The 16,372-nt window shown below is 38.9% G+C and overlaps 1 protein-coding gene across 5 annotated transcripts in view; it reads left to right on the top strand.

Annotated features, from left to right (window-relative positions):
- GHR (growth hormone receptor) overlaps nt 1-16,372 on the top strand; it is a 163,419-nt gene that overhangs the window by 95,047 nt on the left and 52,000 nt on the right. The window contains exon 2 of one of the 5 annotated variants that reach the window (XM_027635317.1): nt 3,057-3,158. The exons of the other annotated variants lie outside the window; for them this stretch is intronic. The gene's annotated coding sequence lies outside the window, so the exon portion shown is untranslated. The remainder of the gene's footprint in view (nt 1-3,056; nt 3,159-16,372) is intronic. 5 annotated transcript variants of the gene reach the window in all.

Consider the following 16,372-nt stretch of genomic DNA (forward strand, 5'->3'; position numbering starts at 1 on the left):
TAGTCCCAGTTAATAAAACAATACATAACCTCAAGCAGTTCCAAAATGAATTTCTTCCCAATGAAAAGAAGTGGGAAATGCCTTTTATCATTTTTTATGGTAGATCAAAGCTCATTCCAGACTGTTACAGCTTTGTTAATTCATCCTCTGAAACAGGTTTTGAAAGACATTCATATTTAATGATAGCACAATAAAAATAATTTTGAGCTAAATGCTTTTGTACAATGACAATTTAAAAAGCTACAAGCCTGAATTTATTGTTCATTTAATCTGGTTTTAAATTTTATTTTATATTTATGTTTTCCCACCACAACTTTTTAAAATTATATGTGATGTTCAAATATTCTATTTGCCTAACTTTTATGTAAGAAATAGAATTAATTATTTTCTGTTCTGAGATATATCAGATCTAATTTTTATTTCCATCAAAATGTCCTTTTGATATGCTGATGTCTGTTGTTGTACTTTGATGCTTTGTGTGCATTACATATTCATATTAAACCATCTAAATATATGTGTGCACTGTGTATCAGTGCTCCAATTACAGAGCTGGAAATTGAATCCATAACCCATGCATAGGATTTCAATGTCATTAAAGACACTCCTGGGCAGATGTCTTGGCAAGGATAACAGGGGACCTGCAGGACATCTGCATCATTCTGGAATGGCCAGATCTGGATCCCTTTCCCCACCCACGACGTGGGGTGGCCCAGTTCTAGTTCCATTTGTATCTGAGCAACCATTCCGACACCTTGAAGGATAGGGAAAGGGAACTCCAGGGGTTTCTTCAGGGGTCTCTTCTGGCCCTGAGCCTGGAGGGGAGAGGTGCCCTCCCCTCCCCCCACGCACATGGCTCCATGGCCAGCAGGGAGACAGGACACTGGGTGTGGAGAGGAGGCAGAGAGTGTTTATTGTCGGGGATGTTACATTTATAGGGTTTAGGAGGATTCACAGAGTAACCAATTAGAAGTCTCAAGGGGCTTACAGGAACACTCAATCACAGGAAGGGGTTAACAAGGACCAATGAGAAACACCTCAGGGCACCTTCCCAGGACATTCCTGAGATAACACTACCATGGGGGGTGTTGGGAAGAAGAAGCATGTGTTTGCAAAGAGACCACCAAAAGCCATTTTAAGACATGTTTAAACAACAGTTTTCCCATATAATGCAGGTTTAGTGCCACAGCCAGAAGCTTAAAGAGCTCTGTAAAAGCCTTAAGCCAGGCATCTTATATATACCTGAGCATCTGTTTTCAGGCAATTAAATCAAGTCCATCGGCTATTCTTTGTTCCATGGACTGTTTTCCATGGACTAACTCTCCATTGACTGTTGGGAGCTTGGACAGCTAAGGATAGGATTCATTATTCAAAAATCTAAATAAAACTTGCAGATAGCACATCTGTGCCCTTTCAAGTAGAAGCTGGAAGGCAGGCAGAGTATCCTAGGTAGTCTGAGATAGCTACAGATGTTTAGGCAACTGGATTTTGCCCTCCTTGGCATAAAGAGAACTAAACTTAAGTGTCTTCATTTTAAAATGAGCCTCATTCTTACAGTTGCTTTGTTTGAATATGCATGATTCTGCATACTTTCTTCTGGGTAGTGTTACAGCCACTACTCAGCTGTAGGTCTTCTGCTACTGCCAAGGTGAGGTGGTCTTCTCACTGGATTGACAGGAAAGCTGGGTTCTTGCTGTCACCATGAAGTTAAGTAGCAGACATGTACTGCCTGAGGACTTCTGTGACATGTGAGTGAATTATTAGAATCAGAATAAGCAGAAACATACCTTTGAATGGCAGCATATTCTCTTCAAGGAGAGGGAAATTTGTCCATCAGTTCATAGAGTCAGGAGGTATCAGGGACCTCATTGCTTGGCTTGAAATATTCAGGAAAAAAAGATCATTAAGTGTGTGGACTCTTGGCTGTAAACTCAAATTTTATAGATTTCAGACAGTGCAATGGTGAGCCATTTCTCAGGTATTCTTTTTTTTTTAATGATAATCAGAAAGACTAGACATAATTTGCATGTATTAGCTATTCTAGTCTTGTTAAGAAGGGGCTAAAGGGCAGAATCTTCCTTAGCTTAAGCTGCAAACTTTCTTGCCTCCTCTTGGTAAATAGCAGTGCCGTAATACGGTTGGTAGTCATTCGTTCATGGTGGATGTTTTCTCTTCTTAATTCTTCTAATTTGTGCGCCTTTGCTATGCCTTTCTCTGTGTTGCCTACTTTCTCAATCATATGCACTAGGTGTGGAACATAAGTCCAAGCAGAGCTGGCAGTAAAACCTGAAAAGTTCAAAACCACGATCATCTTAGTGCATCCTGGTTTACGTGGGCAGGCGCAGAACTGTCGAGAATGCGGGTTTAAAACTTCCACTTGCAAACAAAGCCTTTAGAATAGTTGCCCAATTTCCAGAAGTTTTAAATGTTTCTGAGGAAGAAATATGTTCCATTATGTAGAAGAAATTGCTACAGAGACATTCCAAGAGCCAGAATCAGAAAACTTGGCACAGAGAAGCATAAGTTATACCACTGCGATCTGGCTAAGCCATTTCGTCTGGAGAGAAGATTCATTTTGGCAGAGAGCAAAATAGTATTTCCATCATCACTTTCCAGTGGGATTAGGTATGGCTTTGATGACTAGCAGAAAATTCCAGGGAAGGCCAAGGAAGTGCACTTCTGAGTTACTTTTACTGCTCTTGTTTCCTAGCCAGTAGTATATATTTCAGATAAGCCATTTGTCTGAGCCAATGTTGCAGTATCTTTGCTCTCTCATGGAAAAGAAAGGCTTTCACTTTGTCTGTCTGTATTTAACAGAAAAGGATTTGGGATTTCTAAGAGTGGAAAACATATGCTGAAAATTAATTGTAGACAGGGCTATATTTTCTAAGAAAACTCAGAAAATAAAAACATTTTCTGGTATTTCAGACCTGAAACTGTGCCCCTAAATGTCTGTGTTTAATCTTTTAAGTGAGTAAACCCACTGGTTTAAAGGCTAACCTGGGTTGCAGAGACTTTTCTCCTTTGTCCTTTTCTCTAAACCATATCTGTGACTCCAGCACTTACAGAAGAATTTTCAAGCCTTTGAATATCTTCACCCACAAGCCTGCCAAAAATACTTCATGGACAATCAGCTTCAGTCAGACACCCTGCAAAATAAGGTACATGCCGTAGTTATCTCTGTTATCTTTAATATTCCTGCTATTGTGTGTATTCCCTTCGTTGCTCTTTTGTTGCTATTGTATTTTCTTGCCTTTTAAACACAAACTTGCTGATTTGCTGTCCTCTGATTTCTGGGGTTTGAGGCAATTTGAAAGAATTAGCTATATATCAGTAGTTAGTGCCTGCTGTAGCCAGGAGAGGTTAGTTCTTCTCTCTCTCAGCAGCAAACCTTGTGATCCCAGCATACATCTTTGCTCTCCCAAGCGAACTTACAGCCTGCAGCCACGCCACCCACACACACACTGGTCCTCCTGTGAACCAGAACTGCTCCTCCTTTACCAGGACTGAGCTGCACTCAGAACCACTGGCTGATGGTGGCCACTTGTGGCTTGCTTTTGGGGGAGTGAGGCCAGTTTGAAACACGAACTTTTGCCCACACATGCAATTAGGTCTGTATATTTAACGAGGAAGATCAGATGATGGAAATTATGCAAAACCATGCATGGCAGTTTGTTACCACTATCTAAGAAGCTAACAAGTGAGAAAATTTCTAGTTATAGTTTTCATTTTCACTTCAGTTTGTATTTCAAATGTAGTTGTGTGTTTCCTGTGAATTAGTGAAGCACTGTGTACTGCACTAGCCAAATCACTGTAGTTAATATTAACTGATTCTGCACCAGGGACGCAGTTAATATTAACTGATTCTGCAGCAGGGGAAGGAAAACTAGCTCAAGCAAATAAACACTAATCTATATTATAAAAGCATATTACATGAGCTATCATTTCATACAGTGAAGTACACACAGAGCAAATTGCTTTCCATAACGCCCATCTGTAACAGGAAAAAGAAAAAGAACCCCTAGTTGCTTCATATTCATAGCACAGAATTAAATGGTCATGAAAAGGGTTAACTTTATCATCGATTTAAACGATGCAGTAATTGTGCTGTAACTTGCACTGCCTGATTTAAAATACAAGAGATTTTTAGAACCAGGAGACTGTTTGCAATGTTGCAGTGTTGCACCTTCTCTTTTCATGCTGTGCTCTTTGAAAGTGACAGTGGGGATTGGACTGGAAGACGAGTTAAAGTGTGACTGGAAGTTGGAGAGCTGTCATTGAACAGACCTAGTTCCTACCAGTATAAAGGAAAGAAGCATTGTGTGCATCTCAGCAATATTTTGGCACAACTTGGTGTTCTCTCCAGCTGTTCCAAGGGATCAGAAGTGGAAGAGAAATGTTTTAGGATAGGAGTTCACAAGATACCATTTTTGAGTCATGGGACTCTAAAAGCTTTGAACTGGTCACCACCTGCAGCAGAACCAGATGTTTTCATGGTTGCAGCAGAACTTCCAGCACAGCTGGATAGTTCTGGAACTGGAGCCACCATATGAAGGGTGCCTAGGTCCAGCTTTGAGGAATTCTTGGTCCAGAGACTTCCCTGGTTGCCTGTTTCCAACCTTGGCAACTCACCCACTCAGGCGTAGGTACTGGAACTCAAGTGATTATGTACTTCTGAGGATGGAAAGAGGAACAAGACTGAGATACTGTTGGCAAGCTTGGTCTTTGTGTGACCATCCACAACAAGTCTCTTGTCAAGGTTCCCCTTGGGGAATAAAAATACTTGGCATAGTCTGTTTCCCTTCTGTGCTACTGGAGATGTGCCAGAATGAACTATGGAAGAATGATACAGTAGGTGAGATGCAGAGCTGCACAATATCAAACTCTCTAGCTTCTGAGTCTGGAATGAGTCCCACTGCTTAACAAGATAGAGATTTCTCCACTTTGCCATCTCCATCCTTTGTAGAAGCATGCTGTAAAATTAAGTAGTAACAGCACTGGTTAGTTTTCTGCAGAACATCTAAAAAATTGTCACCCTGGTAGGGATTTTGAAATCTTCTTGCATAAAGCAGTGAAGACTCTCTTTTTCTAGAAATACAGATTTATTTTTTTTTACAGATAATTAAGTCTTGATAAAGACTTTTCTGAAGAGCCATGCAAAATACCAGTCTCATATTTTTCTCATTAGCTGGTCATGGAGATTTTCCTGGGAGTTTCAAACAATGCAACAGGAAATGGTTATACATTCTGTAGCTGGGATTTGTATTGTATCAGCCTTGGCAACAAAGGAGTGGGTTGTAGCAGGCCTGACACCAGTTATGAGGAAGAACTCAAGGAAATTGCATATCTGAAAGTTTGGGCAAAGCAAGTTGGAAGAAACTTGAAAGTAACATATGTTGGTAAATACATTGATAAATAGACTTAGGAGTCTGTGGAAGTCATGTTTCTTTCACAAGACAGTGTCTACTGACTCAAAAAAAAATGTTTCAACACACTCCAGTTGTTCAGTCCCTGCAATGTGGATTTTGTGAGTCTTTGATACAGCACCGTAGCAAAGGTTTCTTAAAATAATGCCAGGGAATAAAGTGGAAGAACTTGTATGGATTAAAAAATTAATCAGAAGAGGGGGAAAAGGGAACAAATTATCATCTCCCAAAACGGATACATCCAAGGATATCTTCCTTCTACAAACTGTACAGGCAGAAATTAAATCAAGATCTCTTCTGTTAGGAGAGCTCTGTGGCAGGACAGGATGAAAACCAGTGCAGTTCTGCATGGTGCCAGGGGAATGAAGGAGGAGGATGTGAGTGGGGGCTGCTGGAACCCCACAGCCACATTTACAAATGCTTGGCACTACACTGATGGAATGGTGGAGTGAGGTCTCCCTGGGGAATTATGAAAGATTCACCCAGACCAAGAAGTGTGTCTTCTGTGGGCAGTCTCCAAGCTGTTACCCAGAGCATATTCAGAGAAACATGCTGAAAGGAAATGTTTATCTTGTATTTGGTATGGAATTTTATTTGTTTTTTACTCCCCTGGAAATGTGTAGTCTTGGCTTAAGGCTGGCACAGAAACATAAGAAGCAAATTTGAAAACTCACTTGGATCAAGAGTTTGTCCTTGAATCCCTATCTGCTAGACCCCTCTGTTTTTCAGTTTGTAAAGACAAAATAAACAGAACAATTACGTGCCTGATGGGCAAACACCGTGTGTCATGTTACTTTTAAAAGACACTTAGTGTTTGCTGCCTAGGCCTACTGTGAAACAGGAAAAACAGATAATGTTTAATAAATATGAAATCTTCAACAAGAACATGTAGAATTAAAATAATGTTATTATGCCCAGTGAATTTGTGTTTAGTCTCTTCATCACTGAAACACAGAACAAAGAATAATGGGATAATTTGACTTTGAACAGGAAATTGGAAGTGTTAGGGAAGCAAATGTAGGTAATAACTATAACTGTTAACATGGTCTATTTATTATTTACTGTAGTGATAAAGTAGTTAATAGTCAATATAATTACTCCAGTGAAAATGCTGATGTCAACTATAGTTACTGTTGTATAGGTTTTAATTCAAACCATCTGTTTTAATCCAGTCGTATATATCCTGGCTTGCTCATTTCTTGCAGTGAAGTGTTTTTCTGGAAGTTGAAAGTATTTATTAAAGGAATGGAAATTATTAGTGGTTCATGGTTTGGCAAGGAAAAGAAATACCTTTTCAAGTTCTTGGTGTCTATTTTAGAGGGCTTCTGCACCAGAAATGTTTGAGGGTGGAGCATAACACAGAAGTATTTTCTGTCATAGTCTATGTGTTGATATTTGGGGTTCATCCCAGTGAGGTGTTTGGAAGTGTAAGTCACTGGTCTGATTATTCTCCACAACTTAATTAAGTCCATTTATTTCATAAGGCAAAGGAAATATGAGTGGTTTATTAAAAAGTAGATGTAAAACACTGGAGAAATATGACAAGAAATGCTGGCATAAACATGTACATAATGTGTACATAAACAACATAATTTATTTTCTAGTGAACTGTTTTGTTCTCCAGCGTATTTTTCAGTGGATTTGTAGGGGATGTTTGGTCTTGCTGACTAATTGAGTTAGCTCTGACTGTAACTGCCTTGTCTGAAATTTCCCTGCTATCCAAGGATTTCTCCAGCTAGCTCCAGAGCTTAGCTCTTCATGCTGTGAAGATCTATCAAGCCACTTCAGAGGAAAAAAAAGAAGCATCTAGGGCAGCTCCACAAGTAGTGAAATGGGTGTGAGATAAATAATTTATCGTTTCTCCTTTCTGATTCCGTAGCTTTGCACAATAGGGAGCTATAGAAGTGAAACAGAAAAATTAAAGTCTTGCCATGCTTCACAGAGGTAGAAGGCAAGAGGTCACTCTTGAAATAATGCACTGAGAGCTCTTCAGGCTATGCAGCTATCACAGCTGAGTCAGTTTAACCTCTCATTCCTGGCCAAGCCAGTTAAGTAGAGTTCAATCCTTGTCTACAAAAATACTTGCAATCATATTGCAAGAGCCCTCCTGACAGAGACTTCATGTTAAGAGTTGTAACAGAGACAAAACCATCAGAATTTCGTGTCATTGCACAAAACACCCAGCTGCTCTTACGTTTATTACTTTTCCAAGACTGTGAACACTGTTCATAGTTTAAAGTAGATTTTTCTCTGGGTTGTCCTTTTTTCCATCCTTAAGTCAAGAAACATTTGTTTTTGAACAGGAGGAACATGCGTTACAGAAACTGGCACATGTATTGCAGTGCAATCCTGTGAATGTTTTGTTGTGATAAGTGAGTGACAGCTTCCACTTAGTGTTGTGCAGGAGGTGAGGGTTTCTTTCCAGAAGTTCTGACCATCTCAAAATAACAATCTTATCCCCTCAGGACAGCAGGGCTGGTGTTCTACTACACCAGTTTATCTAGCTAATAGTTTTAAGTAGCAGTTCTAGTTACAGGAAAGACTGTGCAAGGATTACATCTATCAGAGTCAGCATTTGGTCTGGTGTTGTCCAGCATTATAACAGAAGACATAATTGTAAATTATTGTTAAATGCTGTTTTTCAGTTATGAGAGCTTGTTACCACTGGAATTCAACAGATTTTTTTCTTCCAATTTGTTAAGCCAAAAAGCACTTTTTTTTCTTAAGCGAATGAGGCTCTATTTTATTCTAGTTTAGAGATGTGTCAACAGTTAAAGCCTTGCTATTTAATTTCATTATGTCCCCTTAAAATCCCTCAAGAAACGTGTTATGGCCATGTCAGTGCTTTTTACTTCATGGGTTTCACATCTCAGCAACTTGCAAAGATGTTTGAAATACAATTAACATTTCCAGTAATCCCAAGATACCTATATATAAGCGCTGGCTTTCTAGAAATAGCATTGTTTTCCCAACTAAAGGAAAACAAAATATTAGACTTAGTATGTGGCTTTTTGGACTCTTTAAGAATGGAACTGGGGACTGATAAAAGTAATATATGGCTTACATTAGTAGGACTCATGGATCTAAAGAGAAGTGGTCTGTCTGTGCTGTCCTACTTGCTTGTGGGAATCTCATCATGCATTCAATTGTAGCTTATGAAAACAGCTGTAGTCTTCTGACAAATTACTTTTAGAAAAGCCTTGAATCCATCATATCTTTACTAGAGGTAAGCTGCCCTGACTTCTTACGTATGTGGGAAGTGACACAGAATTTCCTGGTTGATAAGGCACTGTAGCATTTAAATGTAGCATGTTAGAAAGGTGTGATTTTTACAAAAATGCATAAAACTGAAACTTGCTTCCTTCTAATCAGGGCAAGGCCTAGATCTTAAATAAGGAATCTTTTCTGTATTTGAGATGGCTACAGGATGGATTGATCCCTGGGAAGTTCAGAGCTGGCATACTCAAATCCTTGCAGCCCACTCTATGGGACACACAGAGCTGTCCTGAGTTCTTAGGTGTTTATTTCAGTGCTAAGGTGTGAGTGAGATGGGGGGGGGTTGTTATTTTGTTGGGGTTTTTTACTATTTTTAAGTGGTTCTCACATGGTTGATGTGAAATTACCATTTTTATAACATGCCCCATTTACCTGAATTGTCAATAGCAGACGTACCTGTCATGGGTCTCAGCAGAAAGCCAAAGGGGTGGCAATAATCTTGGCCTTTCAAACAAGGCTGAGACACGTTGACAGGAATGGGTGAGGTTCCAAAGGCACTTACTTGTTCGAAAGAAGGCAAAATCCCCGTAACTGCAGGAAGAGTGGTAGTTCTGTAATAATGACACTGGTCTGAAACAAGATTTCAGCATCTGGCTGTGCCACAGAAATTCCTCAGTGTCCTTGGAAAATTGATTAATATCTGTATCCCAGCTCCCTAGCTGTAAAGTGAGAAGACACTCGAAGGATAAACTCCTTAATCGGTTCGAGTCTATCAGATATTATGGTGATGAAATTGCTGAGGTTGTGCAATATCCTCTGTCAACAGCATTGCATTTATTGTGCAGAGCAAAATGATAGAAAACTGTATTTCCTCTTCCAGTGCTCATGGAGCTGGCAGGCTGCCTCCTCCACCAAGGCAGGGAAAGGTGGCTGTGTGCTTGTTAGGAGGTAAGGGACACCACCCGCAAGCAGAGAAAGCACTGAAGTGTCCTCCAGTGAATATTTGTTTTCTGCATAAATCTGCATACTTGCAGAAACGATGCTTTTCTTCCAACAGGCAAGGACTTGTGCTAATGTGGGCCCATAACTAATTGTTGCCATGGGAAACTCTGAAATGGCCACCCACACTTTTATGCCTGAATGGAGCTTGTGTTCAGACATACTGTTCCATCTGTGTGTCAGCATATGCACATTAGTGCGTGTGTATGTTTCTTCCCTACTGTAGCATGGTCAAGTTGAATTATGAAAGGTTACCTTTCATGTTAAAGATTCTGGAAACATCAGCAGCACCTGGAACATTGTGTCTGTGAGGCTGCTCCAGTGCTAAGATGCCCTTAGTACCACTTCGTGTTCCTTCAGTTCAGTGGTGTGCTCAGAGCCAACAGAAAGGCACAACCAGTCCTAAAAAATTATTTTCACTTTTCTTTCTTTAGTTGTTGCCTATGTCACCCTGCAGGCTTTCTTCCCGCAGAATAATATAATCCAAACATAAAAATGGAAATTCTGGAGCATTTCAAAGAAAAAAGTACTTTATTTTTAATTACGAACCCATTTTCCCCCTTTTTTTTGTAGTCAGAAAAAATTGCATTGTCCTGTGGGAAGTTTTCTAAAATATTTGTGTTGTCATACGTACATCTGATTTGGAAAATTTCAGCTGAGATGACTGAAGCTGGGAAAGCTGCAAGTGACCCAGATGTCCTTAGTGTCAGGTAGTGACCAAGGTGTCTCTGCTGGGACAGGAGAAAGCACTGTCACTGGTCCATGGTTTCTGCTAACTGGCAGGTGCTTGTGAAAGGTACTTGTACAAGCAGGTGCTCACATCGGTTCTAGATACACTCTCTGACAGGTTAAATTTGACTTATTTTTAAGCTGCTTAATTTCTGAAAGCTTTTAGATCTGCTACTAAAGCCAAACTTCTTGCTTCGCTCTTGTGGAGTTAGAGAACCACTAAGGTCAAGAAGTGTAACTGTTTCTCTATTAGACCATCAGCAGAGCAAGGACTTCTCTCAGTGTACCGTTGGCCTTTCAAAGCAGATCTGTGTGAAGCACATTGAAACATATGACGTGTTGTGGAAAAGGCTGCATTGTCACTGGCTGAGCTGCCCATTTGCTTTGGACTGTGAATTTGGCACTAAGTGAGTGCAATGCTTGGCTCCCTCCCTTCCTTCAAAACAGTCTAACTTGCCAATTCCGTCTACATACTCAAACACTGACTGAATTAATATAAATTTTAATTATAGCATCTTTTAAGACAACAGCTTGTTCTTGTCTAGCACTTTTGTGTTGTGTGTGAGCACCTTTAGCACCAGAAGGTCCTTTCCTAAATAAAGAATGAGCTGCAGGTGTCACAGGAGCATGGGCTTTAGTGATCCCCTAACTGTGTGACTTTGCATAATTTATTAGTTTGTTCCCTTGCTTTCCTTACTTTTTTTGTTTTGAAGGGTTTTTTTAAGTCTGGATAAATGGAGACTACACATATTATTAATTTAATTTTATTATTATAAATTTTATTATTATTATGGTTTATTATGATACTACAGATAGATGATGATGATGATGATGATGAGATAACTACAGGTGACTAGATACTTAGTGGGATTTTTAGATGCGATGTACACCTAATTGTCATACTGTTTGTATGCTTGTATTTCCTTAAACCTCAATTTTGCTTTAAACTGGGAGAGCTCACATCCAGCTATGATCCTTTACCTATCAGTATGAATGTAAATACTAATAATATTCATTTCAAGTAGGACATCGAGGTGCTGGAGTGAGTTCAGAGAAGGGCAGTGAAGCTGGTGAAGGGTCTGGAGCGCATGTCCTATGAGGAGGGTTGAGGGAGCTGGGGGTGTTTAACCTGGAGGAGGCTCAGAGGAGACCTTATTGCTCTCTACAACCACCTGAAAGGTGGGGGTCGGCCTCTTCTCCCAGGCAGCCAGTGACAGTACAAGAGGACATGGCCTCAGGCTGTGCCAGGGAGGTTTAGGTTGGACATTAGGAAGAATTTCTTCACAGAAATGGTGATTAGACATTAGAATGGGCTGCCCAGGGAGGTGGTGGAGTCACCATCCCTGGAGGTGTCTAAGGAAATACTGGTTATGGCACTTAGTGCCTTGGTCTAGTTGATGTGGTGGTGTTTGGCCTTAGTTTTATCTTGATGATCTCCAATATCTTTTCCAACCTACTGGATGGATTCTGTGAATCTGTAATATTGGAAGTGAGAGTAGCAAATTAAACATCTCTGCATGTAGCTGCCTGACACCCATAATCTTGTTTTCCTAGTCTTGAGTAATTTACTAATGAAGAAAAAACATTAGAAAACCCATATGTATACAGATCATATTTCATAAAAGTTTTACTATTTTTTCATGGTCTTAAAGAATTTTAAGAATCAGTTAAATTGAATTGCTTAAATGAGGCAGAAAACAGTTCAAGCTGCAAAAGATTTTAATGATTCTAGAAAGTATCTTTCTTACTGAAATATCTATATGGAAGCTTTAAAAGAAGAATTTTAATTGGTTTTCCTCCCTCAAGGTAGCTTGTCTAAAGTGTTATCTGTATTTTCGATGAATTGCCATAATATTTTGTTTGTGCTATTTGTACCACTTTAAACATTTTTAAAGGTCTCCAAGTAGATAAATCTCTGGTTTCAATTTCTTGAAATACAATTACAGATATTTGTCATATTACAATTGTAGTTATAGAATGATGGGTACAATGGAAGTTTCTAAATTATTTCATTTTTCTTTCTCTTTGTAAAGTACCTTATTGAAGAAGATGGATTTTTAGAAATGTTGTTTATTTTAAAGCATGAAATGTAAAACGTAAGAACATATTCTAGAAGTCATATTTAATCCTTTTGCCAAACTTACCTTTTGAAAAATTAAGAAAATTTTGTAATTAACCAGTCTTTTTTAATAACTGAGAAAATTTTACTTTGTTGTTTTCTTAACAAAAGTTCTGCAATTTAAAGTGTTTGCAAAATAGTTGTTTAATTTTTTTTTTGTGGTGTGTTCTGATTTTTTTTCCCATCCATTATTGTGAACTTTAATCATGTTGAGCTTAGCCCAGAGGTTTTCTGTGTTCCAGCTTTTAAGCTGCCTAACCTGTGTAAATACATTAAGGCTGTTCTAAACCATTAAAAACAAGAGGAGATGGATGTGTGCGAAGTTCAAATGTGTTCTGCTGGCTTTTATCATCAGTGTGAATCATATGGCAATTTAGGTGCTTAAAATAGTTCGTTGTTCATAAAACAAAATACAGCAAATGAAATCTTTCTAGAGGAGACAGAAATATGTGTTGGGAATTTCAGTCCAGTGTTGTGGGAGGTTTCTTACTGTAAGGGACTTTTTTTTTCCATTTGTATGTTTTTATTTCACATTATTTTGGTGTACTTGAAATGGTGTAGTTGAAACCTGTGGAAACTGAAATCCTTCTTTCATCCTCAAAAATGAAATAGTATGAGAAGTCTAAAATGCTTGCTTCCAGGACAGTGTTAGATCACAACTATGTCATGAACCAGGATTCAGTCTTCCTGCTGAATTAGTTTCTCTCCTCTTTCTGTTATTTTCTGAGGCCTCTAGCTTAATTTAACATTTCATACAGAACCAGCGAGTAAAAATTTCAGAAAACTTATAAAGCCCAAAAAATTACATTTTTGGTTCAGATACAGAGCATTGTCTCTGAAAAGTCCTTTACATAAGGTTAGCACTACAGAGCAACAGCCAAAACATCACTGGGTCACCAGTGTGATTCTCATACTGAATCCAAACCACAGGACTATACCAGCTACTAGGAAGAAAGTTAACTCTATCCCAGCTGAAACCAGGACACAGCTCTTCCTTAAAACCAGCAGGCACAGTGTACCAAACCAGCAGAGTGTGGGGAGTACGTCAGTTCAGGAAAGTATAGAAAATCTAGTTGGTTCATTGTGGTTGACTGGAATTTGTTTTCATCTTATCGTTAGTGTGCAGACATAAAACAGTAGATACTTATAAAGCAAGCGTAGTAATAGGGAAACCATTCACATCTGTGTAAGGAAAAGCTAATCCCTTAGAGGTATAAGGGAGGCAGTACTTGCATGTATGAGCAGGCTAGGAAACAGAGGGCAGAAGTCGGTGAGGTGAGATCTGTGCTGGGATCTGTTCTTTTTGCATGTTCATAAGCAGTTCTGCAAAGGAGGTGAATATTGAAGTTTGCAAAACAAGGAGTTTGACAATGCCCCACTAAACTATGATGGGCCAGCGAAAGAGCTGCAGAAAGTCCTTACAAGGCAAATGCCTGGGTAATAAGTCAGCAAATGATAGTCAGTGTAGATTAATGCAGAATGAGGCTTGTAGTCAAAATACAACCCTAATGTGACACATAAATTCATGCGCTCCAAACGTGATGACTCAGAGATAGGATTTTGCTGTTGTGACAGTCTGTCCCTGAGAAGGTCAGCTCACTGCTCATCTCAGCTCTGCTCCTCCACACACCAAAAACATGCAGCAGAGCTGGAAAAATTAAGAGGAGGCCAATAAGGATAGCAAAGCTCTGGAACAGATTCTGTGAAGGTCTTCCTTGATGTGGCCTTTCCCAAGCTGTTACTCTTCAGACGCTCCTTTAATTGATGTCCTGGAATGAAGAAGCAAGAGCCTCTCTGATAAAAGTGTCTCTCACATGTGCTCACTCAGACCAGCTCGGGTACTGTGTGCAGACGCTACCCAATGGCAGCACACAGGTTCCCTGGAGGGAAGAAGCCCCACTGGCATAACTAATTTTACCCTGTGTCCCAGAGTCTGCAAAATAGTGAAACTAATCCTAGTGGTTTCTAGTCCCTTTTATACTAATTATTACATCTGATACAACAAAGTGTGGGAGAGTACATCAGTTCAGGAAAGTGATTGACCAGCTTTCTGGAGAAACATGGTCAAAAATAGTTGATTGAGACAAGTACTGCACACCCAGTTTTTTTAAAGAAAACAGTAAAAGAGCGAGGTTCTCAAAAGTCTTACTTTTCCGTAGTTGTTTTGTCTGCAAACCTTAAGCTAGAGTTTAAAAACATTGTGCCCAAAGGAAAGTTCAGGTATTGAGCAGGAATAATAGAAATGTAGTAGAGAATTAGGGTAACTCCTGTTTTGATATGTCCTCCTCTATTCTGGTATTTGTGCTATTTCCACAGAAAATACTGGAAATTGTCAAGTCTGTAGTACCTTGAGGGAGTCCTTGGCTGCTTTTCTGCTCTTGGTATGAAATGAGTACCATTCCAGTTAGAGTCAAAAAACAAAACAAAAACAAACAGGGGAAAAAAACACAAGAAGAAAAATTTCAGAACATTTCAGAACAAGGATGGGCAGCACTCAGTGTCTCTTCTCATAGTTCCTTCTGCAGCCAGGTTTTTCCAGCTGAAGAGGCTTTATTCCTCCTCAAGAACTGCAGCCACATCCAAGAACACATGCTCTTGGCAGTGTCTCATCTGATGAAGCAGGAGAACTGAAAATAGCTTTTCTAAGGGAAAAACTTCAGGCATGGCTATCTAATGTTGTTAGGTTTTAGTGTATTTATTTTTTGTGATTAGAGAACTGGAGGATAAGGGTGGGGTTTTGTGCTGGTTTTTTTTTTCTTTCCGCTCAAAAATAAGCAGCTGAACAGTTTACCCACAAAGATAAAACAGAACACAGTGAATTGTATCAAACCTGCTGCTGTTACTTATGAAATCCAAATTCCCTCTTTATCCTTTTGAATTATGTTGAAGAAAATTCAGTAATTGAAATCAATGTTCAGTCTTTGTTTTATACTGTTTTCTAGTTGCAGTTGGCTTATTCTCCAGTTTTCTTATATAGATTAGAGGCCAAGAGTTTCAGCTAACTGTAATATTCGATAAATAGATCAATCAAACCTTAGCACATTAGGTGAAAAAAATAAAATAAAATTGCAGAGTTTGGATCACTACATTGCTCTAACAGGACAAGCTATTTTCAAGTAATTGTTAGCAGTGCCTGTTAATTTAAGGCAATCTCACCAGCCACTGCTTTGAGATTATGACCTGGTCGCCCATCCAAGGCAAGACACAATGTAATTTAAAAACAAACAAAAAAACCCACCTTAGCCTATACTAGTGATACAATGTGATTTAAAGTAAGTGAAATAGTTTAGTAGTAGTCATATTAGTAGTATAGTATATTGTAATAAATGATATTTAAAAAGCTCTCCATGTCTTCATATGCAGGATGGACTTGGTAGCAGAACCATACACAGATAAAAATGACCACAGTATGTGCTTCTTATAGAGGACCTTGCATTTGAGAATATCAAAATACTTAATAAACATTTAATATAGAATGACAACAGGTTTCATGAGTATTATTTTCATTTAACTGCTGAGGGAAACAACGATATAGAGAAACAGTGATTTTCCAGAAGTCTTAAGGGAGATGTGATGGCTGAAAATGTGCTGACCTGGCAGAGAAAAAAACTAAAATCCTGACAGAGAACCAGGTTTCCCATTTAACTGGTTTTTGCATTTTTCTATTATATTAGTAATAAAGAAGATTTTTTTAAAGTATGTGGTATACTGATAGATTATAATCCAGTAATACAGAGAACAAATTTTTTTGACTTCTAGTTACTGGAAGATCAGTAGATCCTTGTGTATGCAAGTTAAATCTGGTGTTTTGGGAAGGGATGGAAGAAAATTTCTATTTGTTCTTGTTTTGTGTTTTACATCATTTCAGATACTATTACCCTCACTG

Source organism: Corapipo altera, unplaced genomic scaffold, assembly GCF_003945725.1.
Source record: "Corapipo altera isolate COAL_440 unplaced genomic scaffold, ASM394572v1 61411, whole genome shotgun sequence".
NCBI classification, from domain to species: Eukaryota; Metazoa; Chordata; class Aves; order Passeriformes; family Pipridae; genus Corapipo; species Corapipo altera.